The sequence below is a fragment of the Mustela erminea genome, chromosome 9 (assembly GCF_009829155.1).
Source record: "Mustela erminea isolate mMusErm1 chromosome 9, mMusErm1.Pri, whole genome shotgun sequence".
NCBI classification, from domain to species: Eukaryota; Metazoa; Chordata; class Mammalia; order Carnivora; family Mustelidae; genus Mustela; species Mustela erminea.
Genome location: NC_045622.1, coordinates 85,985,736 through 86,006,191, shown reverse-complemented (window position 1 = coordinate 86,006,191; position 20,456 = coordinate 85,985,736). Strand labels below are relative to the sequence as shown.

The window sequence follows — 20,456 nt, the reverse complement described above, 5'->3', positions numbered from 1 at the left end:
TTTATCCTTTCTCCTGTTGGTGTGATTTCTCAGAATGATAGATTTTCAAATACTGAGCCACACTTACATCCCAGGAATAAGTACTACTTGATCATGGTAAATGATTTTTTTAATGTACTTTTGGATTTGGTTTGCTAATTGTTGAGAATTTTTGCATCTATGTTCATCAGAAATATTGACCTGTAGTACTCCTTTTTTTGTACTGTTTTAATCTGGTTTGGTATTAGACTAATGGTGGCTTCATAGAATGAATTTGTAAGATTTCCTTCCTCTTCTATTTTTGAGAAGAATAGGTATTAACTCTTCTTTAAGTGTTTGGTAGAATTCAGGGCACCTGAATGGCTGAGTCGGTTAAGCATCTGCCTTTAGCTCAGGTCATGATCTCAGGGTTCTGGGATTGAGTCCTACATCAGGCTCCCTGCTCAGCAGGGAATCTGCTTCTTCCTCTCCCTATGCCCCTCCCCCCACTTTCACATGCTTCTCTCTCAAATAAATAAAGTTAATCTTTAATAAATATATATATAAATATAAAAATAAATGTGCAGTGGAATTCACCTGTGAAGCCATCTGGTCTTGGACTTTTGTTTGTAGGGAGTTTTTTAAAGATTTTATTTATTTATTTGACAGATAGAGATCACAAGTAGGTAGAGAGGCAGGCAGAGAGAGAGGAGGAAGCAGGCTCCCTGCTGAGCAGAGGGCCCGATGCAGGGCTTGATCCCAGGACCCTGGAATCATGACCTGAGTCTAAGGCAGAGGCTTTAACCCACTGAGCCACCCAGGTGCCCCGGTAGGGAGTTTTTTGATTACTGATTCAATATCATTGTCAGTAATTGGTCGGCTCAATTATTCTGTTTTTTCCTGATTCAATTTTAAGAGGTTATATGTTTCTAGGAATTTATCCATTTTTCTTCTATATTGTCCAATTTTTTGGCATATAATTTTTCATAATATTCTCTTTGTATATTTCTGAGGTATATTTCTGAGGTGTCAGTTGTATTTCTCCTCCTTCATTTCTGATTGTGTTTGCATCCTCTCTCTTTTTCCATTTTTTAAAAAATATTTTATTTATTTATTTTATTTGAGAGAAAGAGAGAGAGAGCAGGGGGAGGAGAAGAGGGAAAGAGAAAGAGAGAATCCCAAGCAGACTCTGCACTGAGCATAGAGCCCAACTCAGGGCTCAATCTCATGATTCTGAGATCATGACCTGAGCCAAAATCAAGAGTCAGACACTTAACTGACTAAGCCACCCAGGTGCACTCTTTCTTTTTCTGAGTCTAGCTAAAAGCATATCAATTTTATTGCTGTTTTCAAAGAACCAGCTACTGGTTTCATTGATCTGTTCTTTGTTTTTTTAGTTTCTGTTTTGTTTATTTCTGCTCTAATCTTTATTATTTCATTCCTTCTACTGATTTGGGTTTTGTTTGTTCTTTTTCTACCACCTTTAGGTGTAAGGTTAAGTTGTTATATACCAACAATGAATCATGGAACACTACATCAAAAACAATGATGTACTGTATGGTGACTAATGTAACAGAATAATAATAATAATAAAAGGTTGTTTATTTGAGATATTTCTTGTTTCTTGAGGTAAGCCTGTATGTTATAAATTTCCCTCTTAAAACAGCTTTTGCTGCATCCCAAAATTGGACAGTTGTGTTTTCAGTTTTATTTGTCTCTATGTATTTTTTTTTAATTTCCCCTTTGATTTCTTGCTTGACCCACTCACTGTTTAGTACCATATTATTTAACTTCCATGTATTTGGGTTCTTTTCTGATTCTTTTCTTGTGGTTGATTTCTAGTTTCATAGTGCTCTGGTCAGAAAAGAGGCATGGTATGTTTTTGGTCTTTTTGAATTTTTTGAGACTTGTTTTGTGGCCTAACATGTGATGTAATCTGGAGAATGTTCCATTTGCACTTGAAAAGAATGCATTCTCTGCTGTTTCAGGATGGAATGTTCTGAATGGAATGTTCTGATCTGTTAGATCCATCTATTCCAATGTGTCATTCAAAGCCACTCTTTCTTTATTGATATTCTGTTTGGAGGATCCATCCTTTGATGTAAGTAGGGTGTTAACGTCCCCTACTATTATTGTCATACTATCATTTACTTCCATTATGTTTGTTAGTAGGTGTTTTATGTATCTGGATGCTCCCATGTTGGGTATAGAATTTTTTACAGTTGTTATATCTTCTTATTGGATTGTTCCCTTTGGATTATGTAGTATCCTTCTTTGTTTCTTGTTATAGTCTTTGTTTTAAAGTCTATTTTATCTAATATAAATATTTCTACCCTTCACTTTCAATCTTCATGTGTCTTCAGTTCTGAAATAAGTATCTTAGGCAGGAAATAGATGGGCCTTGCTTTTTTATCCATTCCATTAACCTGTGGCTTTTGATCAGAGTGTTTAGTTCATTTACATACAAAATAATTATTGATAGGTACATACTTATTGCTATTTTGTTACTTGTTTTACTGCTGATTTTATTTTTCTCCGTTCCTTTCTTCTCTTGCTGCTTTTTCCCATGGTTTGCTGGATTTCTTTAGTGATATACTTAGATTCCTTTACTTTATTTTTTGCTATATCTATTACCACTTTTTTAATTTGTGGTTACCATTAGGTTTATATATAACATCTTATGCAAAAACAATCTATATTAATTTGATGGTCTATTAAGTTTGAATTGATACTTTTTTAAAAAAGATTTAATTTTTAAGTAATCTCTACATCCAACATGGGGCTTGAACTCACAACCCTGAGACTGAGTCATATGCTCTACCAACTGAGCCAGGCAGGCACCTGTGAATCCATTCTAAAAACACTAAATTTTTACTCTTCTCCTCCCACATTTTAGGTATATTGTGTCATACTTTATATCCTTATATTTTGTGACTCCCTTGACTTTTATAGATATACTTAATTTAATTTAATTTTTTTTAAATAAGTAAATTGGCTGTGGAAACCAACATGGGGCTTGAACTCATGACCCTGGGATCAAGACCTGAGCTGAGATTAAGAGTCAGAAGCTTAACTGACTAGGCCACCCAGGTGTCCCTGGATATACTTTTTACCACTTTTGTGGTTCCTAGTTTTCTTACTCCTGCTTATGGTCTTTCCATTCAAAGAGTCGCCTTTAACATTTCCTGTAAGGCAGATTTAGTTGTGATGAATTCCTTTAAATTTGATTGTCTAGAAAACTCTATCTCTCCTTCTATTTTGAACAATAGCCTTGCTCGATAGGATATTCTTGATTGCAGGGTTTTTTTGTTTTGTTTTGTTTTGTTTTTGTTTTTTTTCCTTTCAGCACTTTCAATATATCATGCCACTTTCTTCTGGCCTGCAAAGTTTCTGCTGAAAAATCAGCTGATAGCCTTATGAGGTTTCCCTTGTATATAACTATTTTCTTTTCTCTTGCTCCTTATCACTGCATTTCAGTTACTGTGTGTCTTGGTGTGGACCTCTTTGGGTTAGTTTGTTGGGTTCTCCCTACATCTCCTTGATCTGGATTTCTGTTTTATTTCCCAGAGTAGGGAACTTTTCAGCTATTATTTTCTTAAATAAATTTTCTGCTCCCTTTTCTCTCTTCTCCTTCTGGGATTCCTATAATATGAATGTTGTTATGTGTGATGGTGTCACTGTGTTCCTTTAACCTATTCTCATTTTTTATTAATTGTTTTTCTTTCTTAGGTTCAGCTTGGTTGCTTTCCATTACTTTGTCCTCTGAGGCACATTCTTCTGTTTCCTCTAGTCTACTATTTATTCCATCTGATGCATCTTTAATGTCAGTTATTGAGTTCTTCATCTTTGGTTGGTTCTTTTTTATGTTTTCTATCTCTTTATAGAGGTTCTCATTGAGATCCTTCACTCTTTTCTCATGTCCAGTGACTATCTTTTTAAAAAAGATTTAATTTATTAGAGAGATTAAGAATGAATAATGGCCAGGGAGAGTGGAGAGAGGGAGGGAGAAAGGTGAAGCAGACTCCCTGTTGAGCAGGAAGCCCAGTGCAGGGCTCAATGCCAGGACCCAGAGATCATGACCTGAGCTGAAGGCAGACACTTGACTAACTGAGCACCCAGGCATCCCTCCAGTGAGTATTTTTATGACCATTACTTTAAATTCTCTATCAGGCATATTACTTATCTTTGCTCCATTTGGCTCTCTTGTTGAGATTTTGTTCTGCTCTTTTATTTGAGATATATTCCTCGGTTGCCTCATTTTGTCTGTCTGTCTCTGTTTCTCTGTGTTAGGAAAGTCAGCTGTCTCCTGCTCTTGCAAGTAGTGGCCTTATGAAGAAGAGGTCCTGTGGTGCCCCACAATGCAATGTCCCTTGTTCACCAGAACCTGGTGCTTCAGAGGTGTCTCCTATGTATGTGGCATGCACCTTGCTGCTGTGGCTGAGCTACTTTTTCCTTCCAGTCATCTTCAGTGACTCTCTTCACCTGTTGTGGGCAGGATTTGGTCCTTGTTTTGTTAATGGGCCAGTCCAGGGCCATCTTAGCTTGACTTGGGTGAGACCAGGCATTTGCCAGAGCTATGGTGACATTGAACTGTAGGGTGCTCTGCCTGTGTTATCCCCTTGGGGGGCTTTCATTGATGGGTGTGGCCCACAACTAGACCTCCTGTCTGCCCCCAGCCCACTTCTGGGGCTGCAATCAAACTGGTGCGTGTGGTTATCTTCCCCTTTCTCTGGGGCAGGAGTCACTTTGGGGTGGCACTGGCCCCTATCAGGACTGCTCACACTTGTGGCACCCCTCCAAAGTCCTTTTTAGATATGGCCACATTTGTCAATGGACAAGGGGTGCCCTCCAGAAAAGACACCATTGGTAACCAGATGAGCTTGCTCAAGAAAATGAAATCTTGTAATTCCTGTCCATTAAGATATGCATGCTATGGAACAGAGGCCATTGTGTAATGTTTCCTATGCTGCCTTATTCTAAATGAGTTTAAATTGTTTTTATTATAGTTATTCTTTCCTTCTCTACCATTCTGTGTTGGGGTATTGGGATGATCAAACATCTATGAGCAGCAATTCATCTAACCATACAGAGCTATACCCAGATCTGAGAGAACTGAACATCATGAGGGGTCCTTGTGTCAAAATTAGATCAAGCGACTTGATAATGCTTTGGATGATCTCCTTTAAGTAGAGAGGCAGAGCTGGATAACAGGAACCAAAAGCACCCCATGCACAGAAGAAATTCATATCCAGCCTCATGGTATGAAATGGGAGCTGAGGCAGGGCTTACCCACAGGGAAAGGAGTTGTTGTAAACTACATGTGTTTGTTGGAGGAGGGAGAAAATGCTATGTGGAAAAGAGCTGACAAATTCTGCATTGGCTGAATGACTGAATCCTATCACTATATAGGACAGGAGCCCTGAACTTACTATTGCACTCCTAGTTCTTGATTTCAGGTCCTGAAACTAGTGGAAGGCAGCTTCAGAAATTCATGAACAGGATAGACTTAGGACAGAGCAAAGGAGAGAAGAAACTTCTACTCAAGATAAATGTTCAAATAAAATTTTTAGAGCATGTAATGAGAATGCATGGAAATAATCAGCCAATGAATTCTGTATATTGGAGAAATTAATTCACTGCTTATAAAATGCAACTGGTATTCTGCTATCAAAATTACTTTAAAATAAGTGCATATCATAAATTCAAGAAAATATGTGAAGCAATAATATATTTTTTAAAAAATAAGAAAATGTAAGAAAGGGGCAGCTTAAATTCAAAACTAATGGGCATGGAAAAGAACCAATTAGAAATAGTCCTGGAAAGAGAAACATGGTGAAATGGATATACAGGCAGTCCTCACTTTGCACAGTGTAGTGTTAACCCAACGTATGCACATCAGAACTGTGTCCTCACTTGCATTCTTCTGTGAACATTGAGGACACAGTTAGATATGCACAAATTTCTTAACATGACACCATGCAAGGCAAGGATGGCTTGGATCCTAGGCTGAACAAAGTCAAAGAAAGAGTTCATAAATATTGGAAGCTAGTGCAAAAATTTACTGGTAGTATAACACAGACAAATAAAGATATTAAAACATGAATGGAAAACTAAGAGACATAGGGGCTAGTTTAGGGCACTCTAAATACCTTTTTTTAGGCTCTAGAGGAATAGAACGGAATAGAAAGAATGTTAAAGGGTCAATAATTGAAGAAAAATGTTCGTTTTCAGATTTTTTTTTTAAAGTGCATATTAAGGGACACTTGGGTGGCACAGTTGATTGAGCAACTGACTTTTGGTTTCTGCTCAGGTCGTGATCTCAGTCTCATCAGATCAATCCCCGAGTCAGGCTCTGGATTCAGTGTGGGTCGGCTTCAGAGTCTCTCTCCCTCTGCCCTTACTGCTTGTGCTCGCTCTCTCTGTCTAAAAGAAATAAATCAATGGTTTTTTTAAAAGTGCATATTAATTGGGGCACCTGGGTGGCTCAGTTGGTTGAGGATTCGACTCTTGATGTCTGCGTAGGTCATGATCTTGGGCTGTGAGATAGAGTCCCGAGTCTAGCTCTATGCTTATCAGGGAGTCTGTTCGGAATTCTCTCTGTCCCTGTCCTTCTGCCCCTACTCCCTGTGTGCTCTCTTGCTCTCTCTCTCTCTCTCAAATAAGTAGATCTTTTTTTTTTTTTTTAAGGTGCATACTAAGTGATGAGAGAGAAGGGCTGGGGAGCATCTCAATAAACAAGTAAAGCCTGTGAGAGAGACTCCAGGGGGCCTTAGCAGAGAACTTCATATGTGTTCCATCAAGTTCAGGGACACAAGACACAGATATGTGACTCACATATGAGAAAGCAACCTGTGGCAGTGGAGTAAAGGCTGTGTCTGGGAAGTAATGGACCCACCACCAACCATAAAACTGACTGCATGAATGCTAGGGGCTGGGTGGGAATCTGGAAGAGCTATGTCAATGGAGCAACATTCAAAGGGATCTTGAAAGGAAGCAAGAAGAACCTATAAAAGTGCCTATGAGAGAAAAATCTGTGTTTAAACGTCTGCCAGGTTCAGAATGCCCAAAGCATTCTTACAATAGTACTGGCCAAGAAAGACCTTTCTGATCCCCATGACCTGTCCTCCCTCCCCTTGCTTCCACACAAATGGGGTTAGTGGAACAGCTAGAGGATAAGGAGGAAGAAAGAGAGAAGAAACTTCCATCTCTCCTAGATGGTATGTTCTTATCTGCAGTAGGCCCTACCTGGGAGAAGAAAAAAAATGTAAATACCACACTGAGGCTGAATTTACAACTTGAAGTGACCATAACATTTTATTATCTATAACTATTGATTGTCCAAGTTTTCATTCAGGAGTGGGGAAGGACTACACCTAGGTTTAGAGAAACAAAAATAAAGTTGCCTTTACTATTATACCCTGGTTCATAAACTGGTGACAGTAATTTCAAGTACTGCTCCAAGTTGGAGCCCCAGATCGAAAATAAACCTACTACTCCTGCCTAGGACCCACAAGCCCTCCATGTAGCAAGGAGCCCACTCAAACTACATGAGAAGATCTCTTTTCTTCTTGATGTCCTGGCTTCCCAAAAAGGGGAGAAAAATCCTTCCCTCCCATGATCCAAGTCTCCTTTTCTACTCCAGGATGATCAATGGTGGGGGAATAAAAATATTTCCTTAAGGGGAAAATTGTTTCCTCCTCCCCACAAGGAGTATAAACTAACTTACAACTCAGACAAGAAACGATAATAAGATATAGTGATTTTCCCAAAGTTGGTAGTCTTGATATTCCGTGTAGGATCCCCTTTATTCAGTGTAGGGTGAGCTCTCCAGGACAGCCAGGTCTTTACTGTGGTCTTTCCTCCAGTGTGAGGCAAAGAGACAATCGGGCTGCGTGCCTTGTCCTCACATGGTCTGGTCTCAGGTCCTAATCAGGTTTAAGCTCCTATCAGTTTAGACAAGAAGAAATACACATCTTCTAAGAGGTCATTTTCAGGCATAGAGCATTAAAATTCAAGCTTTAAGGGAAAAAACATGTCTGTAGTGGCATTGTTTTAAAGATGGACTCAAATTATACTCCTAAATACAACATTTGACATCTTAATCTAGAGTATTACCACTTAGGTCATTGTATAAATAAAGGAGTCCATTCAAAAGCCTTCCCAAAACATCTAATCCGAAGTAAATGAATATTTTTACTTCTGAAAACATATAATGGTAGCATCTTTCAAATGACATTTCACTGTCTTACAAAAACCATTGGCCCCACCAGGTACCTCATTATATCCATGTTCTCAGCATCAGTAGCATTAATGGGCACACAAATAGAGGTGGAAAAAATCTATTATCTTATAGCAGGCACCCAAAGGTACTTGATTCACTGCTGTGTGACAGGGTCACATTGGATAGAAATAGATTAAACCACCCACATTTTCTTTTTCGAGTACATTTTGCCTTCTAAGATTTGACACAAACTTTTTTTTTTAATACTTATGACTCACTTTTCAGGGGTGGAGATTTTGAATCCATTTCTCAGGATGATTTGTCTCTCGAAGGCAATGTTCTGCTCTGCCATCTGACTATAACCACCACAGATGATGGAGGACTGTAACATAACATATGGCTCAAGTGGTTCTCACATTATAAAATGGTTCTTTACACTTCAGTGTAGGCTGAGTGATATGCCAATGGTTTACCACCACCTGAGTCCAGTGCTATGCATAGCAACACACTGATATGTCTGATCTATGCACTGACTGCTCCATAGTGCTGGCTGCCGCTTTGTCTCATTTCTCTACTTCTCTCTCTCCTGTTGTCTGTCATTTCTCCTGGGTTCCTCCCAAACTTTTCAACTTTTGGCCAAAATAATAATAAATAGATGTCATGAGAAAGTATTTCAAGTTCATATAAGTGAAAGTTGCCGCTGAGAGTGACCAGAGACTTTGGCCAAGTCACAGTGATCACCAGACTTGTTCGAGAATCTAAAGAAGAAAGAGAAAAACAGTGCCCATAAAGAACTATCAAGTATCCAATAATGTACATGGTTTCTCCAGTTGTTCCTTATAAATTCCCATTTCCTGGACCCACTGCTGCATACGTCTCCTTGTTTCCCCAGACCTCTGCTGTTCAGCAGTAGGACTTTTGGTTCTTTTTAGTTCCCACTGTAAGCTGGATTAATTGCAATATTTCTCCAGGTCATCAGTTAGCTTCTCTGCTTCACTTGGAAAGTAGACATTCTCTGTTTGCTCCTCCAGATCCACTCTCCACCCTTCTCTATTTATACTCAGGAATCTTGACCTCATCATCCACTTGGCCCCATGATACCCTGGCTTCTTGCTGAGTTCAGCCATTGGTGGGGGAGGGGGCTGGCATGAGTTGAAAGGTTAGTAGGAGGGAGAGTCCAAGACATTCATACCTCAGCTGCAGAGCTAAAGGTGATGATTCTTAAACTTCCTCATGTGTGCATGTTCCTGCCAAACTTCTGGAAGGAGTCCTCATGATGTGTTTACATGTAATGTATTTTCATCAAATTAGAAAGAGCAAGATACTTTAGTCACAATTGAATGTAACCATTGTCTCTTTCCGTCCTGAATTCCCTTCCATCATGCTATCCTTTTATCAGGTGTCATTGGAGGGGCTCTGGTTATTTTTAGCATCCAGGTAAGGAGACACTGAGATGGAGACTCGTTTTATTGGGTTTAGTGGAATTTAATTATGGTGGTTCATAGTCTCTTCCCTGTATAGTTAGGTTATTGTTCATAAGGCTTCACAGGCTAAAAAGTGGCAGAGTTACATCTGATTCTAATACTAGGGATCTGTATTGCCTTTCCCATGTCTGGTGATCATTAATGAGCCTTTGATTCCTCAGCCTCTTGCCAACATTTGACACTCTTTTCCCACCTCCCTTCAGACTCCAGCATGCTTTTGTGGTCTTGTTACTGGGTTTTATCTCCCACTACTGTCTACCTGTACTCTTCACTCTACCAAGCTAGAATTCTTGTTTTTGCTGAAGCTTGCTCGCATTGCCCATGCCTTCCCTTGGCTTGAAATAATTTTCCTCAATCACAATCACTTAGGTTCTTATTAACTTCTTGCTAGCTTAAAGATGGCATAAAATTCAAAATGCAATATCACAGCAAGAACGGTTATTACACATCATCAATCCAAGGAGTACTTGGAATTAGCCATGATACAAAAAAATTTAAAATGTCCTGAAATCTTACAAATCCTACATAAAATAAAGTTGCTTTCCTCAATTTGACAGTTCATAAATTTTAAATGTCGTTATCAAAAATATGTTTTAGGGGCGCCTGGGTGGCTCAGTGGGTTAAGCCGCTGCCTTCGGCTCAGGTCATGATCTCAGGGTCCTGGGATCGAGTCCCGCATCGGGCTCTCTGCTTAGCAGGGAGCCTGCTTCCTCCTCTCTCTCTCTCTCTGCCTTCCTCTCTGCCTACTTGTGATCTCTCTCTGTCAAATAAATAAAATCTTTAAAAAAAAATATGTTTTATATTATCATGTAAAATATGTGATTTTCCAGGATTTTGTGATGTTTATGGTACTTACCAGATTATCAAAGTTTGTAATTGGTGATTTCTTTTAAAGAAATAAAGGCTGTTTTGTTTTCTTTTCCCTAATAAGGTACTGCAAATTATGTAAGTGTTAGATCCCCGGAAGTCTGTACACACCATTCCAGGCTCACAGCTCCTCAGGGCAGTCATTTCCTACAGCTACAAGTGTAATTATTTCCAGGAACCACTTTTTGTCTTTGCCTCTTCTAACCCAGGGTGGTAAAGCCTACCTGATAATCACAGGTGGTTTAATCTCCCCCCCTTGCTTTCCCTTAACTCTAATCACACTTTTTGTATAGGTCCTTCATGAAAATTCCCTTAGTGATCCCATCAGAATGTGCTATCTCCTGCTGTGATCCTGACTGATACAACTTGTAAAAAGCAAAATAATGTGATGCATTTTAAGGAAAATTTTCTGGAGCTATTGTAGGCCTATCTTGATCCATATTTATCTCCAACCAACATGGTATATAGGGCAGGAGTTCTCAAACTTTTGGACTTAGACCCCATTTACACCCTGAAAAATTATTGAGGACTCCAAAGAGTTGGCTTTTATTAATATTGGAATTACATATATACACACACATACATACACATACATACACATATATACACACACACAGATAAAATTTTTAGAAATTTATTTTATTTTAAAATAAAACCAATAAACCTAATATATGTTAATATAAATGATATATTGTTATGAAAAAGAACTATTTTCAGGATAATTAGTGAGAATAATGATATCATTTTACATTTTAGCAAATCCTTTTATGCCTAACATAACAAAGGGCAATCGGATTCTCATACCGATCTTGGAATTCCATCTCTTGCAATATCATGTCATGTAACTCTTGGGAGACTCCACCGTATATCTTTGAAAGAACGAAAGCAAAAAAGGCAAATAATATCTTAGTATTACTAAGATCATCTTTACCTCGTAGGCCCCCTGAAAAGGACTTGGGAACAACACTTTGAGAATCAATCACTGGTATAGAGAAGAGACTGATTTGAGAGTCAAGATCCTTACATTTTGGTCCTAATTCTGCCATCTCCCAGCAATGTGGTCTGCAATAAATTATTTAACTTTTTTAAAACATAGTTTCCACATATACTAAGTGAAGCATGCAAGCAGAACTTAAAATATTAGTAATACTAAAATTCTTTAATTCTTTAACATAATTAAATGTTTACTTAAAGAAGTATTAATTGTCTTTGAGTCTCTTTGGAAGTTACCTAATGAGATGTCAGTATGGTTCATCCAAATGTTAATGGAAGTCAAATACCATAATGTTGAGCTTCATTTCTGAAGGCAGCATCAGAAAAATAAAGAAAGAAAACATATCTAATTATGATTTATTTTGTTGAGAAATGCATATTGGAACTCTCAATCTCAACATTGCCAATCAATCATTAGATACAATGTGGTTATGATGAAACATAAAACTGCCTTAGAAAATTACAATAATGATTCCCATGAGTTAGGAACTTAAAGAATTAAGTGGCAAATATGTGGCCAACCTCAAAGATATTTGGCATAAATCTTGTGACTCCCCGCCATATTGTTTAATAATTGTTTCTGGGCTAAACAATATTATTAAATTCTGAGGGTAGAAGTGCTCCTATTTTAAGAACTGAAGTTTAGGAAGAACAGTATCCTCTGCTGCTGACTGGCTGGGTTGGACAAAGGGCAGAGATGGCTTTTGTAACTCTCCCCACCCTTCCTGGGATGTGTCCAGCCCACTGAGCAGCCTTGTTATGGAACATCCAGTTAAACTGGATCTCGGGGTGGAGCTGAAGTTGTACTGCATCAGTGTGAGAGCAATGTGCACCAATAACACAATCCCTACTTCTCCTTAATTTTTCCTGGGGTTTGATCTCACATCTGGACCCACAGAAAATGGCATATGGGAAGAGTGATGATGGTAGAGACCACGGGTAAGGGGGAAAGAAAAAATGGATCCATTGAGGAAGTCAGTTATGGTTAGGTAGTTAGGGCAACATCAATATAATAGACATCTGTTCCATTGAGAAAAGACTTTTGTTTAACATATGGAGTTTTCGGTGTAAGTCATGCTCTTTGGGTATGTCATAAAGTGATCTAACCTGTTGATAGTAGGATGGAGTATTGGAATCCTCGCCCTTAACACCAGTGGAAACTGGTAATTGAATTTGTTTTTCTTTGTGGTTTCTCCAAATGCACACTGATCATGAACATTTTGAGTCATAGCTTAAGTGCTGTAAGTTGAGCTAGCTCTGAACTGAAAATTGAATTTTGTGCCTAGCCTGACATCAGTTGTTCAGCATTCAAAAAACTTATTGAGCATCTACATATGCAGACAATGCAGGTTCAACAGTTAGTAAATAGTCATGGTCTTTGCCCAACAGACCTTAACACCTACTCTTTCTCCAGTTAGCAATATCATCATTCCAGAAGTTAGGAGATTATCCATTCCCAAAGGGCAATTGACTAAGCTGGAAGGAACAATCCACCCCAACCCCTCAAGTTATCGATTTTAAAATAGGGGTTCAACTGTATTATTCTCTCTCTCTCCCTCCCTCCCTCTCTCTCTCTCTCTCTCGCACACACACGCACACATTTTATGATTTTGATGTCACATTTTATCTTTTTATCTTGTGTATCCTTAACTAATTATTGTAATTATAGTTATTTTTACTACTTTTGTCTTTTATCCTTTATACTAGTTTTACAAGTGATCAATCCGCTAACTTTACTATATATTTACCTTCCCAGTGATATTTATCTTTCCATATTTGTTTATATTACTATTTAGCACCCTTTATTTTCAAATTAGAAAAGTCCCTTTACATTTTTTGTAAGGCCAGTTTAGTGGTGATGAATTCCTTTAGCCCTTTCCTGCTTGGAAAATTCTTTATCTATCCTTTACTTCTGAATGATAACTTTGCTACCATTCTTGGTTGGAAGTTTTTTTTCTTTCAATATTTTGAAAATAACATGCCACTCTCTTCTGGTATGTAAAGTTTCTGTTGAAAAAATCTGTTGATGGTCTTATCAGGTTCCCTTGCATGTAACAGGTTGTTTTTCTTTTGCTGCTTTTAATATTCTCTGCTTGTTTTTGACTTTGGCATTTTAATTATAATGTATCTTGGTATAGGTTTCCTTGGGTTTCTCTATTTACAACTCTCTGGGCTCCTGTATGTGGATATCTTTTTCCTTCCCCAAGTTAAGAAAACTTTCATTCATTATTTATTCAAATAAGATTTCTGCTACTTTCTGTCATTCTTTTTCCTTATCTTTTTTTTTTCTTTTTCCTTATCTGAATGATAGTCTGTTTGATATGTCCCATAGGTCCCTTAAGCTATCCTAACTTTTTTCATTCTTTTTTCTTTTTATTGCTCTGATTGGGTGAGTTTCACTGCTATATCTATGAGTTGACTGATCCTTTCTTCTGCTTCATCTAGTCTGCTATTGAACTTCTCTAGTATATTTTTCAGTTTAGTTTAAAATTCTTTAGCTCTGTGACTTCTATTTGATACTTTTTATTTTTTTCTTCTTTTTTAAAGATTTTATTTATTTATTTGAGAGGGAGAAGGAGCACAAGCAGGGGGAGGGGTAAAGAGAGAGGGAGAAGCAGACTGCCTACTGAGCAGGGAGCCTAATGCAGGACTTGATCCCAGGACCCTGGGATCATGACCTGAGCCAAAGGCAGATGCTTAACTGACTGAGTCATCCAGGCACCCTATTTGATACTTCTTATGTTTCCCATCTCTTTGTTATAGTTTGTACTGCATTCTTCCAGTGGTGAACATCTTTATGACCATAACTTTGAACTCTTTATCGAGTAAATTACTCACCTCCATTTCATTAAGTTTTTTTCCTGAAGTTTTCTCTTCATTTAGAATATATTCCTGTTTCCTCATTTTGCTTGACTTTATGTGTTGACTTTACGTGTTTCTATACAGGAAATGAAACAACTATGTCTCCTAGTCTTAGAAGGAGTGCACTCATTTAAGAGATGAACCCTGTGTTTCAACCCTGCTCTAGCTCTTTGTTGTCTCTCAAAACTCTGTGCTTGTCCAAGCAGCCTATTATACTTCTAATAGATCCCATAGCTGTGGGTGTGCTAAGACCTGTCACTGTCCCAAAGGACCTCTGTGCCTAGATCAGGCTGACCAGAAGCCAGACCCTCAGACATCAAATTTTAAAATATACAAATAGATACAGTCCTGTGGAACTGCAAGCAAAGCACTCCTGGCCACCAGAACCAAGCAATCATAAGGGGCCCCTAGATGGCAACCACAAAATTCAGAGAACCAGAAATGTGTCAAAGTTCCCATCTGGGAGGTGCTGGTACTCTAGACCATGGCAAAGAGAGCACAAAGATGATGCTCACCAATCTCCATCCCCATGTTTTCCAGCAGGCTCCTAGATGTGTGTGTGTGAAATTAGATACCTGCACTCAGGTTGGTGTTTTAATATAAGCAGGTGAGCCTCTTTCACTTTAACCCTGGGTGCAGTCAGCTCACTCTGAGCTTCACCCTAAGGCAGATGAGATCAGGAACAAGGTAAAGATGCCTGTTCTCAGCACTTTCATCCAGCATAGTATTGGAAGTCCTAGCCACAGCAATTAAGCCAGAAAAAGAAATAGAAGGCATCCTTACTGGAAAGTAAGAAGTAAAACTGCCACTATTTGCAGATGACATGGTATTATACATAGTAAACCCTAAAAAAGTGTTAGAAAAAGATGAATTCAGGAAAGTTATAGGACACAAAGTCAATACACAAATATCTGTTGTTTCTATATACTAATAAAGAACTATCATAAAGAGAAATTAAGAAAGCAATCCCATTTACAATTGCATCAAAAAGAATAAAATACCTACAAATCAATTTAACCAAGGAAGTGAAGACCAATATATTGAAAAATATAAGACATTAATGAAAGAAATTGAAGACTACACAAATAAGTAAAAATATATTCCATGCTCATGGATTGGAAGAATTAATATTATTGAAATGTCCGTACTACCCAAAGCTATCTACAGATTGAGTGCAATCCCTATCAAAATTCCAAATTTCTATTTCACAGAAATAGAAAAAACAATCTTAAAATTTTTATGGAACCATAAGAGATCCTGAATAGCCCAAGAAGTCTGGAGAAAGAACAAAGCTGAAGGCATTGCACTCCCCGATTTCAAACTTTATTACAAAGATTTAGTAATTAAAACAGTATGGTATTGGCATAAAAATAGACATGCAGCTCAGTGAAACAGAGACTTAGATTAATGTAACAAAACAGAAAGCTCAGAAATAAACCCATGCATCTATAGCTTATTTATGACATGCAAAGGAATGAAACAGGACCACTATCTTATACCATTCACAAAAATTAACTCAAAATAGATTAAAGACTTGAACATAAGACATGAAGCCATAAAGCTTCTTAGAAGAAAAGATAGGCAGTAAGCTCTTTGGCGTAGGACTCGGTGATGATTTTTTTAATCCGACACCAAATGAGAAGGCAACAAAAGCAAAAATAAACAAGTGGAACTACATCAAACTAAAAAGCTTTTGCACAATGAAGTAAAACATCAACAAAATGAAAAGGCAAACTACTGAATGAAAGAAGATATTTGTAAAGTATATATATCTGATAAAGGATTAGTATTCATATATATAAAGAATGCCTACAACTCAGTTGCAAAAAAAAAAAAAAACCCTGATTAAAAGTGGGCAGATCTGAACAGACATTTTTTCAGAAAAGACATACAGACAGTGAGCTCGTACATGAAAAGTTGCTCTACATCATTAATCATCAGGGAAATGCAAATCAAACCACAAGGAGATATCATCTCACACCTATTAGAATGGCTATTATCAAAAACACTAGAAATAACAAATGTTGATGAGACTGTGGAGAAAAGGAGCTCTTATGTACTCTTGGTGAGAATGTAAATTGGTACAGCCACTATGGAAAATAGTGTGGAGCTTCCTCAAAAAATTAAAACAGAACTACCATCTCATCTAATAATTCCACCTCTGGGTCCTAATCCAAATAAAATGAAAACACTAAATCAAAAAGATATAGACGCCCCCCCTCATTTTTACTGCAACATTATTTATAATAGCCAAGATATGGAAACAACCTGAGTATCCATTGACGGATGAATGGATAAAGAAAGTGTGGTGTATATATAGGGGCGCCTGACTGGTTCAGTCAAAAGAGCATCCAACACTTGATCTCAGGGTCATGAATTTGAGCCCCATGCTGGGTATAGAGAGTAATAAATAAATAAATAAACAAATAAGTACTCTGTGAGATATATATATATATATATATATTTCAATGTGTTGCAAATGGCAAGATTTCATTCTTTTTTGTGGTTGAATAACATTCTAATATATATATACAAAGATATAGATATATATTTGTTGAATAACATTCCTATATATATATCTAATATATATCAAAGAAATATATATCTCTTTGATATATAGATTATCTATGTGTATATATATAGATATATACACACATAGATATCTTTGATATATATATCTCTTTGATGTATATATATGGGTATCTTTGATATATATATATTTATATATATATTAGATATATGTATATCTAATATATATATTAGAATGTTATTCAACCACAAATAGGGACTGAAATCTTGCCATTTGTAATGCATTGATGGACCTGAGATTCTGCAAATCCAACAAGCTTCCAGGTAGAGTTAATGCTTCTGGTCTGAGGACCATACTCTCTCCCTTTCTAGACCATACACTGGGCATCATGCTCAAAGGGTTGCATAGCACAAGCTTTGTCCCTAGGTCCATCTTCCTGACTAATCTACCACATTACTGGTATGCATACCACCAAGCCTGAGGTCCACTCCAAGGAGTGGCTATTTGAGGGTGAGGTGACAGAGCTTAGACATGCAGGGATGTCCATGATTGCATATGAAAATGCCCATGGTGTGAGATGATGAAAGAAGGGCTATAGGAAGAAAAGAAGGAGATGTACTAGGAGTGGGTGGGAGATTGGTGGGCAGGGTCTGGCTCTCCCCACGCTGCTAAATTCCAGTAGGGAACTAGAAGAAGTCCAAGAGTTCTGTTTCAACCTGGCCTTATAGTTTGTTATGAAGGCAACTTCGTCAAGGTAGGAGGACAGTATAAATTTTATTTTATAGTTTAATATGTAATAGTTTAATAGTTTGTTAAATATTTAGGCAAATAGTATGTGCGCCTCCCTTCTTATTGCCTGCCCTGACTTGGGCCATGCAGTTTAGGGGCAGGTCCCTACAAAGATTTGCTTCAAGTCAGACCAAGAATCCTGTGGGAGGTGGAACTGGCCAGAACAAAATTTCACTAGGAATGTGCAGAAATTCTGGCAAAGATGTGCAGTGGGAGCCTTAACCTAACATCTGGATGATATTTAAATATTTGGAAAATATCAAAATATGATAAGGCAAAATATGATAAGACTGTATGTACTTGATAAAAAGATGGCCTCATCCTCAGAAAGCTTACAATCACATTAGAGAGGATGTAATCAAAGATAAGTAATACCTTAGCAACAATTTTTCTGATACATTGAATACACACACACACACACACACACACACTCACACGCACACACTGTGAGGACCTATTGAACACTCAAGCAAGTTAAATAACGTCTAAACTGTTGAGGGCATTACATTAGTTTTCTACCTAATAGAGAAATGGCAAAAACTAGAAAGAATTACCAAGTATTATTTGAGTGGATCTGTACTTGAGCTTTCAACGTGAAGGTTTGCAACAAGATTCCAAAACCTCAGTCACACCTCTGTGTACACAGAAAACCAGAGTGCAAAATGTTCTTTTCTTCGCAAAATCATTGAAAGTCCTGACAAATCAAATTTGGAACATACTTGCTGTTAATACCCACCAGAGTTTTTTTCTTATTGGCTAAATGCAGTGGCTATTAGAGACCAAGACTGGCCAGGTCAATTAGGAGCAGTATCAGGTGTGAGGAGCCTTGGCACAGAAGTCAGAGACCACTGGATTTTTTTTTTTTTAAGATTTTATCATTTATTTGACAGAGATCACAAGTAGGCAGAGAGGCAGGCAGAGAGAGAGGGGGAAGCAGGCTCCCCGCTGAGCAGAGAGCCCAATGCGGGGCTCGATCCCAGGGGCCCCAGGATCATGACCTGAGCCGAAGGCAGAGGCTTTAACCCACTGAGCCACCCAGGCACCCAGACCACTGGATTTTACTCTCAACTCCGAATCTAATGAACTATGCAACACAGGGAAGCTGTTAAACCTCTCTGTGACTCCTCTTAAAACTAACATGACTATGAGGGCTTTGGCATTCTGTGGTGTCTATGAAAATATTATTGTTTTCACTCTTCAGGTATTGCTGCTGATGGTATGATTTTCTGCTGCCAAAAGAACTGACACACATGACAGAGTCAAAGAGGAAACAAGTTGAGTCTCATTTTTTTTTAAAGATTTTATTTATTTATTTGACAGACAGAGATCACAGGTAGGCAGAGAGGCAGCCAGAGAGAGAGGAAGGGAGGCAGGCTCCCTGCTGAGCAGAGAGCCCGATGCGGGGCTGGATCCCAGGACCCTGGGATCATGACCTGAGCCGAAGGCAGAGGCTTTAACCCACTGAGCCACCCAGGCGCCCCGAGTCTCATTTTTGCTGCTGAGAATATCAAGGCTCAAGTTCAGAAAGAATCTGTGCCAGTTAAGGCTCACATATACAAGGGAAATTTATTGATTTGAAGTTAAAAGTCCCATGAATAGGCAAGGTTTTCAGGTGTTCATTCTCCTAGGTTCAAGTTCAATGAAAAGTCACTCACCCTGCAGTCTAGGCTCATGTTTGAATTTCCCTACAGTTCCACAAGGCAGGTATCATGATTCCCCTTTATTAAATACAAGTACCTACTTCATGGATTTGTGTTGAATTTAAAATAAAGCCATGCATTAAAAAAAGCATCCAGCACAATCCCTGGCACAAAGTTAGAGCAATAAATATCAGCTATTTAGATATATATATTATTATATATAATATATTACACATATTTTATTGTCTATGCTAATGGACTTTGAATTGTGCTCCAAGGAAAATAAAAGTTTCCATGGATTCCAGAAACTATGAAATATCTGCCATCAGTAATGAGAATTACTGAGTAAGGAGTCCATTTTTTGATTTTTTGAAATTTAGTTTACATATTTGTATTCTGTGTAAAACTTTGCTTGAAATAAATGGGCTTGATGACTAAAAATATTTAAAAGCCACTGATGTGTTCCAATCTATTAATTTACAAATTATAAAACTGAATCACAAAGAGCTGAAGTTCTTAAATTCTCTGCTTTGAACATCTTAATAATATCTGTTAGGACATACTTGGTTGCAAGTAACAGAAAATCCAAATTAACTGGCTTAAATAATAAAGGCAAATAATCAGTCACATAACTAACAGAAAGGCCGATAAGTAGGGCCTATGTCCCGGCTGGTCTGATTCAACAGCAGCTCAGTGATGTCATCACGTCCTGTCTCTCCTATTTGCCTCCGCATCAGTTTTTTCTTGTCCCTGGCTTCCCTATGATGCAGAATGGCTGCAACTATTCCAGGCTTGAAGACCATCCCAGGCTATCCAGAAAGAAAGAGTGCTGACATGTCAGCGTGCCACGTGAGAATGCTAACACTCACCTTGATTGGACTGGTTTGGGTCATGTGTTTACTTCTAAGCCTTTCTATGTCCAGGGGGATTAAATATGCCATTCAGGGCACAACCTTGAAGTTGAGCTGGATGTTATTCACCTTCCTCTAAAGCACACAGGCTGTGAGTGAGGTATATGCTCCAATAAAATCCTGGATACCATTTGGAAGAGAGGAAGAGAGAATAAGGGCTAATACAGCCTAAAATGTGTGGTTTGGGGTAAGTTACTTCCC

General features: G+C 38.1%; 1 long non-coding RNA gene across 1 annotated transcript; it reads left to right on the top strand.

The window, feature by feature from the left end:
- Positions 1–1,995: 1,995 nt before the first annotated feature.
- Positions 1,996–20,456, top strand: LOC116599596. Its single transcript, XR_004289431.1, has 3 exons — positions 1,996–2,059; positions 18,906–18,978; positions 20,115–20,456. It is a non-coding gene; the product is annotated as an uncharacterized LOC116599596 (long non-coding RNA).